This window comes from Camelus ferus, chromosome 2 (genome assembly GCF_009834535.1).
Source record: "Camelus ferus isolate YT-003-E chromosome 2, BCGSAC_Cfer_1.0, whole genome shotgun sequence".
Classification (NCBI taxonomy): Eukaryota; Metazoa; Chordata; class Mammalia; order Artiodactyla; family Camelidae; genus Camelus; species Camelus ferus.
Genome location: NC_045697.1, coordinates 62,134,029 through 62,144,852, shown reverse-complemented (window position 1 = coordinate 62,144,852; position 10,824 = coordinate 62,134,029). Strand labels below are relative to the sequence as shown.

The following is a 10,824-nucleotide window of genomic DNA, read 5'->3' as shown; positions in this document are numbered from 1 at the left end:
CGGAGCATCAGGTTTGACGGTGTTGAGGCCTGATGGTCCCAGCAATGTTTCATTTCATTTGTGAGTCTACCAGCACCTGGAGAGGCTGAGTGACTTGTCCCAGGTCTCACCACTTGTGAACAGTGGGGCAGGCCCCAGCTGGCTCCAGAGACTTCAGGTCTATGGTGACTGTGTCTGATTTTTCTCAAATCAGAGAAGACATGAGGACATGGACGTTTAATCCCGTGGAGATTCAAGTCAGGTGCTAAACAACCGGGGCTTCAGAGGAGGCTGCTGTCCTCACTTGCCAGTGGTCAGACATCTTCCACCGTCCTCTGGACATGGCTGCAGAGCCTTTGAAATGTGACTCATCCAAACTGAGAAGTGCTGCGTGAATTTTAAAAGTTTAGTGTGAAAGAAGAAGGTAAACTACCTCATTCATAATCCATAGATGGATTATATGCTGAAATGATATTCTGGATATATTGGGTACAATAATTATATTTAAAAAGTATACTTTACATTTATAATAATATCAAATACATTATTAAAATTAATTTCACCTGCTCCTCACTTTTTAAAATTGGGCTACTAGAAAATTAAAAATACCCCAGTGGTTCACATTACATGTCTAATGGATTACTCTAGAGTCACCCGTATCCCTGAATACATTTACTCTGTTTTTGGCTTCTGCCTCTTCAGTTGACATCACTGTTACTGGTGGGGACTGAGTAGGTCACCCACTTTGGACTTTGAAACTTAAGAGGTAGTTCACAGCATGGTGTTATTTTATATGCAGGTACACATGCTTATAATTGGGTGTTCATAGGGGACTTGGCACTTTAATGTCAACAAAGAAGCCTCCTGGGGTCAGGCCTCATTCACTCAACAAATATTTATGTGACGTCTTCCTGGTGATGAAGTATTTTGTCAGATTCTGGGACTATGTCTGAGAACAAGAAAAAAATTAGTCCCTGGCCTTGGGGAGCTTATAGTCTGGTAGAGGCAATGCCATTGTGGTGGGCAATTTTATGTGTCAACTTGACTGGGCCATGGGGGGGTCCAGATATCTAGTCTAAGAATATTCTGGGTGTTTGGGAATGAGATTAACATTTGAATGAGTTGAGTGAGTAAAGTAGATTGTGGGTGGGCCTCATCCAATCAGTGGAAGGGCTGAGTAGAACAAAAAGGCTGAGTGAGAAGGAACTTCAGCAGCTTGACCCCTGAGCTGGACACCAGCCCATTCCTACCTTTGGACTTGTACTGGAACTTCTGCCATCTGCTCTCCTGGGGCTTCAGCTTGCTGACTGCAAATCTTGAGATTTTTCAGCTTCCAAGTCACATGAGCTGACTCCTTATAATAGATAACTCTCTTTCTCTGGAGAATCCTGACTGATACAGACATTAAACAAACAATTTACATACTGAATAATTATATAACTGCTTGAGGGTGTGGCGTGGTGGTGAGCTGATACAGAAAGACCTAGGGATGGAATCTACTCTACCATCTTCAGGGTTCCTGCAGACCCTGGCCTTTTCCCAAAGAAGCCTGGCCCACTGCATCATCTCCCACAACTTGGCCACCTTCCTTGCACATACAGGGCAGGAAATGACCCAGCCAGGTCTAAACCTGGAGTCTGGTCTGGAGTGGAAAGGCTCTTCCTGTCCCTATACCAGTCTTTGACTCCAGGTAGGGGAGGCCAGAGAAGTGAAATCTGCTCTGTTTTTCAGTTCCCCTTATTCCCTTTTTATTATTTAAGTTTCTTTTGATAAGATGAATTAATGAAAATGAATGCCTTGAACACCGCTGCCACTTGGCGTTCTGCACGTTTTATGAAGTTTTGACAGGGAAATGACAATGTCATCCTTCTTTCTACACCTCAGTGCCATGCTTGCAGCTTTAGAAAATGTCTTGCATGCCTGGTGGAGAGCCTGGGGGTGGAGTTGGGTGTGGGTGCTACATTGTGGGTGGAAGCATGTGGTGGGAGAGTGGTCAGATTAGCATGGATATCAGTCCTGGCCATCTACTGTCTATGTGCCCCTGGGCAGTCATTCAAAATGGCCTGACCCCAGCTGCCTCGTCTGTACAATGGGCTTGTACCGCACACTAGGTAGGCTGCCAGGAGGATTAGTGATAAAGTATAGAAAGCCCCTAGCATCACTCTAGCACACAACAGATTGATGGTTTCTATTGCTGTGGTGGATAATTGTCATAGGGAGGCTCCTATGTCTCTTGTTCCTTGGTCCTAGTTGGTCAGGTTCACAGAGGGACAGAGTCTGAACACTTACGTTGGAATGATGTTCTGGTCATATATGACAGCATTACACACTACCCCAAACTTAGGAGGTAAAACCACACCCATGTCCTTATCTGCATGGATCCTATGGGCCAGGGATTCGGGGGGCACGTACAGGGATGACCTGTCTGCTCCACCATGTCTGGGGGGGAAGAGCTGATTGGCTGGGGGCTGGAATCATCCACAGGCGTCTTCACGCACATCTGGCTGGGTGTGAGTGGGTTCCCTGATGGCTTAATGAGGCTGAGGATCTTTTCATGTGCTTATGGCTATTTGTATATCTTCTCTGGAGAAATGTCTAGTCAAATACTTGGCCCATTTTAACAATGGCTTGTCTTTTTAATTATTATTATTATTAAAAAATATGGACTACTTCACGAGTTTGTGTGTCATCCCTGCACAGAGGCCATGCTAATCTTCTCTGTAGCCTTCCAATTTTTTTAGTATATGTGCTGCTGAAGTGAGCACTGTCTTTTTAATTGTTGATGTATATGAGTTCTTTATATATTCTAGATACAATTTCCTTATCAGATACTTGATTTGCAAATATTTTCTCCCATCCTGTAGGGCATCCTTTCACTTTCTTGAGAGTGTCCTTTGAAGTACAAGTTTTAAATTTTACGTCCAGTTTATCTATTTCTACTTTTGTTGCCTGTGCTTTTGATGTCGTATCTAAGAAGTCTTTGCTCAACCTGAGTTCATGAAGACTTACTCCTATATTTTCTAAGAGTTTATATTTTTGCTCTGATTTAGGTCTATAATCCATATTGGGTTAATTTTTATATATAGTGTAAGTAAATGGTCCAACTTCAATCTTTTACATGTGGATATCCAGTTTTTCCAGCACTATTTGTTGAAAAGACTATTTCCACCCCCATTGAATTTTCTTGGCATCTTGGTCAAAACTCAGTTGACCATACATGTTAAAATTTATTTCTGACTCCAATTTTATCTATATGTCAATCCTTCATACCAAACGTATGTCATGATTACTGTAGCTTTGCAGTAAGTTTTGAAACCAGTAAATGTGGGCCCTCCAACTTTGTTCTTTTCCAGTATGTGATGTTTTGGCACCAAAACCATATCCCATCCTCAAAGCCAAACTCTAGATGAAACAGTGAAATGGACAATTTTGGGCAACCTGCCTTCTTTCTGTAACCCTTTCCTTTTTCTTCCCTCTGAGCATTCAGATTCTCTCTGTGCTTTCCATCCTTCTCTTTATCAAAAGCTGCTCTCTAGGGAAGAATGTAATAAACTTTTTCTTACTTAGGTATAAATGACTAAAAAAGCTTAAAGTCATTACCATTCTCAGGAAAATTTGCTTTTCAAAAAAGAGAACAAAAATGTCTTAAACCTGAGGAATTACTCTCCAATGGTAACCTTTTCTCTATATGCAGGCAGAGGAAAGTGCTTTTTTTTTTTTTTTTAAGGCAGGGAAGTTCTCATATTGTGTCTGAAAAGATGTGATGGACGGGCCTATATCCTGCTTATGCCCAAGGCTGGCTTTGTTCAAAGTTATTGATTCTTTCTCCCCCATCTGTGAGTTTTATACCCATCACTTACTTGCTTTGTGACCACGGGCAAATTAACCTCTACGAACCTCAGTTTTCTCTTTTGCAATATGGAGAAAATGGTGCTCACTGCAAAAATGTGTAGCATCTGTTCTGTTTAGCTACTACCAGTAAGACCAACATACATTTGGACTTAACACAACTCCAAAGCCCGAATGCCTTCATCTTTCTCTCTCAAGGAAAAGAGATAAGCTTTCTACTAAAGCGCTTTAATCCTTCCTTACACGGCTGCTAGGGGTGGTGTGGGAGAAGCATTCAGGAAAACAGCATTTGGGAAGATGGAATGGGGATTCTCAGATTCTCCCCTGGGTAGATTCTCCCCTCGCCACCAGCCACTGCGGGATGCGGGACATCTTGCTCAGTCTCCTCTGGTTTGAGGAACAGGAGTTTGCACTTGCTCACACATCGTGATGACATGTAGTTTTACACTTTCCACGCTTTTCACAAGGGTCAGCGTGGCTGATCCTCCAAGCATCCCTGTGAGGCCAACTTTATTGCCGTGTTACAGATGGAGAAACTGAGCCCAGAGAAGCAAAGAGACTTAAGACCCACACCCTCTTTCCATGCACGTCACAGATTTGTAAGGCTGAGAGTGACCTTGGCCCCTAACACTGCCACCCACACCATTCCAGACCCCAGGGACCAATCTGCTCTTTGTTTTATACACTTATTGGAGATTTCACCTCATTTGGCCATGGGAGCGCTTCCGTTCCTAAAAAGTTCCTTGTTTTAAGGTGGAAAATCCCAAACCAGTGACACCCCAAACTCAAAACGCATGCATGTTTTCCTGAGTTGCTATGTGAGGCACTAGGTTTTAGTGTTGCTCAGCCTGAACCGCTCGGGAAGGACAGACCTGGGTGCGAAGGTTGAGCGGGATGCGCTGCATTGAAGTATACGGGCCCTTCGGGCGAGCGCGGCCCAGGCCGAGCATTCCCGGACCTGCCCGGTAGATGGCAGCATCGTGCAGCCGATGCCTCCTCTCCGGGCGCCAGCCCCACTCTACCCCTCCGCGTCTTCCCTGTGCTTGGCTGCGAGGCACAGGTAGCCAGCGCCTCCCCACTCCCTGATGCCCGCGGTGCCGCACCATCTACTGATGGTCTGTGCCTGGCAGGTTACAACAGGTCTGAATCCATAGCATGGGGCTGACTCAGGCTCGGGTGTTTTTGTGGCTCCGAGTATAGCCGTTACTTTCTTTGGCTAATTGGCCTAGACCGTTTGTCCGCGCCTCCCTCCCCGCCCCATCACCAAGAAGTGCAGGAAAGGCTAATAAACGTTTCCTCATCCAAGTGGTTTCTTACCCCATTCCTTTTGTGCCGTGAGCTTTGTCCTTAGCGACCCCCGTGTCCCCAGCCGCTCACGGTCCCGGGTCGTTGCCTCTCTCTTGCGTTCTCCCGCCAACAGGGACTCCGCGTGCCCTGCGATTTTGACTGTGGCCACTAGAGGGCAGCAACGTCACGTGCTGCGCAGGAGCCTGGCCGGGAAATGCGGCGGGCTGGTCCCAGGCCTTCCGCGTCCTAGACTTGACCTTGGGACCTGCAACTGCCTGTGGCGGGGGCATTCCCTCTTCCTGACTCTGTGGGCTCCTTCAGGTGTGCTCTGGGGTCCCTTTCCCTCAGAAATCTCATTCCCCTCGTCCTCCCCCTTCTTGTTTGTGTCTCAGTCACTGAATAGATTGGCTGGTTCCCATCAGCTTTTTAAACATCAAGTAAACCACATAGTGGGAAGAGGGGATCCCGGTAAGTTCCTCTCTGCTGAATACCCCCATCTCTCAGGACACCTACCCCACCACCAAGCTTTAGTTGGCGGAGATAGGGAGACTTTTAGTTGATTTAGTTCCTCAGTCCCCTTCACCGTTCTTCCCCACACTTCCCTCCATTTCTCAGATATTCATCCTTATCTTTCTTATTTGATCTCCCTAGAACTGGCACCATCTCCCTTCCTCCCAGATCTATCCTGCCTTGGCTAGATTTTGCTTTTGAGACTTCTGCTCTGGCTGTTCCTTTCTCTATTCTTCAGAAATTTACTTCCTTTGCCAACCCTTTAAATGTCTGTGGTTCCAGCATTCTGTCTTTGCCTCCCTTCTCACCCTCCTCACCTTCCCTGAGAATCTGTTTATGTGCCTAGAGCCAAAACCTACCACTGCCTTCTCCACAACCTCCAGCATTTATTGATCACTAATTCTGATGGCAACCATGTAGTTAACTTGGTGAAAATTTCTCTTTTGAGCTATAGACCCATTTCTTCATTTTGCCAGGCTAACAGGTCTGCTTGGAAAAAATGCTTAGAAAGTTGTCTCTGGCCTATAACACTGAGGATGGTGGCCACTGTTTGTCTCCTGTAAAGCACTGCTTTAAATGAATAATTCTTCACCTCTGAACAGCTGGTGCTTCTCTTTCAAGGCTTGTCCAAGATTGAAAAATGTCCCTACCTAGTGCTTAACTAGAGAAGCAGTCACTGAATCTAACCATCCCTTCTCCCTCCACCCACTGTTGAGGGAAGCACATCAAGTCACCCGATCTTCCATCTCAGCCCTGGATGATTGGACCCGGGCTACAAAACTGGAGTGGCAATGGGCCAATCAGAGTCTTTTTTCTTGAGATTTTGGGACTGCAACACTGAGAATAGGGAGGGGCTGTTGGGTGTTCACCAGATGAAATGAGGGCTTTCAGCTGAGGGAGCGGAGGAGCAGGCTGTGGCTGAAGGGCTGGGAGGCTGAGTGTGAGATGAGAGAAGCAGGAACCAAGCCATGTGACCTTATCTTGTCCGGGTCAAGCGTTAGATAAAGTATTTGAGGAGAACAGCTCAGTTATATCTGAATGACACAAACGGTGGCGGGGGTTGGGGGGGGAGTGGAGAATTAGAACTGCAGAATCAAGATCCAAGAAGATCTCACAGATCTAAATTAAAAGCGATGGAGTTCAATAAATGTGAAGTTCTACATTTAGGTTAAAATTGTTCATTGACTTTCAAAGATTTATGCACAAGGATGTTTATAACTGCATATGTATAATAGTGAAAAATACATAAAAATGAAATATACAACTATAGGAAAGTAATTAAATATCCTGTGTTTTCAAAGTTGGGTTCAAATGCTAGCTTCTCCGTTTGCTAGCTGGCATTAACGAATTACATGACCTCTCTGTGCCTCACTTTCCTTATTTAGAATATAGGGTCACTAATACCACCTCTCATGTGAATACTACACAGGCACTACATAAAATCATTACCTGTTAGTATTATGTTTACAAATATGTTTAATGTCATTAGAAAATGCTCAGTCTGTCATGTTAAGTAGAGGAGGGAATCTATGCAGTTTAATCTCTGGTACACATGTGGGTTTGTGTCTTTCTGTAGTTCAGATCTTCTGCTTTGTCAGTTTGAGGTACAAGATATGGTCACATGTCTCTAGTGAACAGAGGAGAAGCCCCATCCTACTTAAGATGAAAACTCCCTTCTCTTTCCCAGAGGACCCCTTCTTGTGGTATGCCTAAGGCTCCTCTGTCCCAGTTTATTAAGGATCAGTGATACTCCCACACACCTTGGAGAGAGCCCGGGAGAATCTGACCAGCCAACTGCGGCTGCACTTGCTGCTCCAAACACTGGTGTCTGGTGGAAGCGGTTGGCCACCACTGCCTTGGGTCCTCCCTGGCCATGCTGTCACTGCTGGTCAGGGGATGGGTCCCATGGTGCTGGGGAGAGGAGATTTCCTTCCTTTGTTCTATACCAACAATGACCTGGGCTCCCAATATTTCAACTTCTTAGTTTGCCTTCATGCACATTCTTCTCAAACTTGCCTCTGGTGCCAGCAGTGGTTGCAGCAGTCGAAGGCTCCTGTGTTGTCCTGGTGCTGTACAGGAACCACCTCCCCTCAGCACCAGCGATTCAGTGATCCAGGCGCCTGCATAAGACCAGCTGTACTCATCAGAGATGCTTGAAAACAAGTGTACCTCAGAAGAAGTAGTTAGGGGCTTGACTCCTTTCCTCCTAGGAAGCTCCTGGGCTCTTTCAAACTGACTCATCTACTCCCCAGTGACATTTGACCTTAGTACCAGGGGATGAGATGGACAGCCTTTGTCCTGTGACTGCCATTCTTGCCTCTGGATGGTGAGTGCCTCTGCCTTATATCTGCAAAACTAAAAGAAACTGCCCACGTGATTGTTTCAGAATAAAAATGTGTCCCAAGATGACTTGTTAGACATGGAATTGGCTGGCAACTCTTAGCTTGCAGATTTTCTTGCTAACAAAAAAATTTTTAAGATTCTGTCCCATCAGGGACACTGCTGCATATTCATGAAAAAGAAATTGACTGCAAAGAACTGTATCACATTATTAGCCATGCTTACCTCTGGGTGGTGGGATTCCAATGGATCCTTTTCTTTTTTGTGTATTTTGTTATGTTTTCCAGATTTTTAACAATGAATATGTATTACTTTCACAATTAGAACCATAGATCCTGCTAATAAAATTATTTAAAAAACAGTCACGTATCTGGGTAGGGATATCTGTGTGAATATTTGCCTCTGTCCTAGGTCCACCCCCATTACTCCAGATGACTGCTCTGTTTTCTGCAGGTGGATCTGGCTCTCCCCCACTGCCAGTGAGGGGCCAAGACGACTCTTCTATAGAAGTCCCATATGGTCACAAAGAGGGAAATAGTCTTTGTGCTGGTTTCTAAGCCATCCAACAAGGCTACTGGTCACAGCTACCCTCTCACAAATTCTGCCATTGGGATGTCTGTGTGGGGTCCCCAAGATTACCCTCAGATTTGACAATTTGCTGGAAGGACTCACAGACCTCAGAAAAGCTGTTTTCTGTTTTCACAGTTATGGTTCATTACAGTGAAAGGATGAAGATTAAAATCAGCAAAGGAAAAGGTGTATCAAGTAGAGTCCAGGAGAAACCAGGCATGAGCTTCCAGGTGGTTTCACCCACTGGAGTCGCACGAACAGCCAGTGGTTCCCCAGCAATGCTTCCTGACAACACGCATGAGGTGTTGCTAACTTGAGCCTTGGTGTGCAGGGTTTGTATGAGGGGTCAGTCACGTGGGCACGGAGTGGTTGTGTGACTGACCTTAGATACTCAGTCTCCAGCCTCCCCAGAGGTCAAACTGGTAGTCTTGGAACCGGGGCCCCAGGCAAACAAAAATAGGCATTTACCATGTATCACATTATTAGCATAAACTATCTGCCATGGCTCTGGGCCCCAGAGATACAAGATATGCCTCTCAGGCAGGATATTCCAATAGCCTACAGGTTACCTATCAGGAGCCAGTCAGGGCCAGTCCTTCCTCTGGAATGCACAGAGTTTGGGCCCCCAAGTCTGCTGGGTTAACCCTTTACTGCACATGAGGTCAGGCTTTACAAGCTTGGGCCTGTTTGGATCTCTTGGATACTTGAAATTTTCTTGTTTTTTACCCCTTTAGATCATGGGGCCTGAGCCAGGTGGGCAAAGCCCTGCTTTATTCTCCTTGTGGCTTTATATACTGTTCTCTGAGGCCCTGTTGGAGGCAGAATTCCATGCAGGATTTTGGGTTGGCTTGACAGTCTCATAGTCACTATTTTATACCTCTGAAGCTGTGTGCCTGCTCTGGTGTCCCCACAGGTCTTTCTGAGACCTCTGGAAATGGGCTGCATTGGCTATGGGTCTGCTTGGATTAGGGCTTGGACAATTGATGGCCTATACTGAGGCCACAGCTGTGCCCACACAGCCCTGTACCCCTCCCAGGCTGGGCCCAGCATGCCTTGCAGTGAATGCCACTACCTTGCAAAGTAACTTACTCCCTGCTGGGTGCAAATCCTTAACATAAGTGAAGATAAAAGAGGTCTGAGAATTGTAGTTGACCACAAATTCTAATGAAAGAGCAGAGAGGTAGTCATTATAAAAAAAATTAGGCAGTGACAGGGAGAGTGACAGCATTGGAGTCAGAGCTGAATTTGAGTCATTGCTTAGTTTTCTAGTTCTGTGAACTTGAGCAAGTTATTTGCTCTCTGAGTTTTAATTTTTTTTCATCTAAAATGGGAATATTAAAGTTGGCTGTAGTTCTGATTACAAAAAAAAATGTATGCAAAGAAGCTAGGTCAGTATGTGGCACATGGTGGGGTGCAATGAATTGTAGCTACTACTAATATTATTGGCTGTATTAACAGAGTAGGTGTTATAGATCAAAGAAGGTAGTTGACACACTGCTCAGCTTCATCTGGGCCTCCACTCTAGGATGTGTGTGTGTGTGTGTGTGTGTGTGTGCGCATGACTGAACATTTGGAGTTTTTCCAAGGATGGTTGTCAGGAGGGCAAAGAGTCTGGAAAATATGTCACATAAAGGAAATGGGGATATTTAGCTTGGAAAAGAAAAAAGTTTTCTCTGCCTTTAAATATTTGCTAGGTGACCATGTAGACATGTGTGGTGTAGCTACAAAGGATGTACTAGACCCAATGCAGAAACTCTAGGGAGGCCAGACCCTGTCAGAAACAATTCTCGCTGTCTAACAATCACAGATGCCCAACAGCAGATTAGACGGCTCCTGAATTGTCCTCGTCCTGGAATCATGCATTGGAAGATGTGTGACAGGTGGAAACACAGAGTTCAAGTTAGGTTGGGAACCTGGCTGAGAATGAACTCCGAGGCTCCATGTCTTTAGTGGCTGTCTTGCCTGTTTTTCTTGTTAAGATTCTATAGGAGGCACTGCTCATAAAGACCCTTTGATGTTAAATACCATTATAACTTTGAAGGAGCTGCAAACACCCACGGAATGTGAAGAGTGAAGTCCTCTTACCCTCTACCTAGTTATCTCCCTAGAATGAAATTTCAAGTTGGTTTAGGAGAGAGTGTCCCAGCAAGTGTTTCTCTTCAGAATGATTAAAGTCTTTGGGTCCATCTGGACTCGTTCATTTTAACTATTCCATTTCCCAAGAATATCATCTCATTACTTTTTCAATGACCCAATATTTTCAGCACAAGTGAATGAGCCCAGAAAGTC

At 45.2% G+C, this 10,824-nt stretch overlaps 1 non-coding gene across 1 annotated transcript; it reads right to left on the bottom strand.

The window, feature by feature from the left end:
* Positions 1 to 2,634: 2,634 nt before the first annotated feature.
* On the bottom strand, positions 2,635 to 2,744 carry LOC116659481. Its single transcript, XR_004314846.1, has one exon. It is a non-coding gene; the product is annotated as a U6 spliceosomal RNA (small nuclear RNA).
* Between the last annotated feature and the right edge of the window lie 8,080 nt (positions 2,745 to 10,824).